Consider the following 1571-nt stretch of genomic DNA (forward strand, 5'->3'; position numbering starts at 1 on the left):
TTTTGTTTTTTTTTTTGTGTTTTTTTTTTTTTTTTTTTTTTTTTTTTGGTTTGCTAGGAAGTGCTCTTCTAAATGATTGGTTAGGCATAGTGGTGCCTAATATTCACACTCAGAGAAGCAAAGTGAAGTATGAGCAAATCTGAATTTGCTCATACTTCACTTTGCTTCTCTGAGTATAAATACTGGATTCAGGGATAATGACACTTTTCTTCTGTGAAAAACCATGGCAATATTCAGGTATCCCCACTGGAGGTGTCCTCATGAGTGACCCCTAGGGACTTGCTCCCTAGGTCAGGGTTATTGTTCTTCTAAATGGGGGAACCAAGACAAGCTGGAAATAGCATCAAGAATAGCTTCCCCACAGTGATCTTGGTAGAGGGCACTGTTACTTTCTTTCCGTAACCAAAGCCCAGGGAGTGTGTGCTGGGAAAGGAATACATTTCTCCCTTGGAAGAGCATAGGAGTAGTGGGAAAAGTGGGATTAAAAAAAATCTGTGAACTAAAACCGAACTTGGAGTAGCAGCAAAGATAGAATTACCTACCTAATGGAATATTGCTAATACAGGTGTTTGACAGATACGAGATTCTAGTATCCAAATAGGCTCTTTTTTGTAAATATGTTAGAAATCTGTTCTCTGAGATTTGAGAGCAGGGGAGAATGAAGGGCCTTTAGTAGGAAAATAGGTGTATGTACTTCTGAAAATAATGCTCTGCACAGAACCCCTCTGCTGACTCTGGTTACCTGTGCCATATGCATTGATTTTGAAAATTCTATAGTGTGTTAATGCAGCAAAGATGACTTAATTTAATTTGTGACTTGAAACAAATTCTAACTTTGAGGCTGAGGCACTGTGTTTAGTTTGTCCTATTGTGAGGTTCAGGAATAATGCTTTGTTGAATTACTGCCATATGTTCTACAGTACTGGGATGGGTTAAGGGCTGTCCTGACCCTCAGCAGTGAATACCCTTGGTTGTGCTGGTTTGTATCACAACTTTAACTTTGCTTTTAAATGTAGTTTTTTTTAGGGGTGTTAATTTAATTTGGCTGCTCTGTATATGAGACATCTTGCCTGAACGAATTTAATTGCACCATTGAGTAAAACTAAAACCATGAACAGTTATGCACTAAAATTATAACAGAAGTATAAGGTTTAGTTTTATATGACTTCTTGTTTAGAGTTATTAACTATATGGAAGCATAAACCCCCATTAAAACTCTATTTTAAAACATTACAAAACCCACAATGTAAAGTTGCCATGAGCCAGCCAAAAATAATACATATGGTATTCAGGAGTGCAGTTGCTAATTGGCTGCTGCCTGAGAAAATGGTACACTTGGCTTCTGCTTAACACTGTGGGTTTGGCAGAAAGCCAGATTTGGGGTGAGGTTGTGAATGAAGCTGCATGTGGTTAGGGAGGAGTTAAAATGATTCATGTCTTGGAAGTTGTAGTAAGCAGTGCAGGATATACTAGTATGTACTTGGGTAAGCTGATGGAGGAAACTCCTTACCCGTATACTTTCCCCCACTTCCCTTCAGACCCATCTTCCGCCGCTGCCCCCCCCCCCCCCA

General features: G+C 39.3%; 1 protein-coding gene across 1 annotated transcript in view; it reads left to right on the plus strand.

Annotated features, from left to right (window-relative positions):
• The window catches only part of CHD7 (chromodomain helicase DNA binding protein 7), a 193290-nt gene that overhangs the window by 145031 nt on the left and 46688 nt on the right, over positions 1-1571 (plus strand). The window lies entirely within an intron of this gene.

The sequence above is a fragment of the Gavialis gangeticus genome, unplaced genomic scaffold (assembly GCF_001723915.1).
Source record: "Gavialis gangeticus isolate Ggan-Ray unplaced genomic scaffold, GavGan_comp1, whole genome shotgun sequence".
Classification (NCBI taxonomy): domain Eukaryota; kingdom Metazoa; phylum Chordata; order Crocodylia; family Gavialidae; genus Gavialis; species Gavialis gangeticus.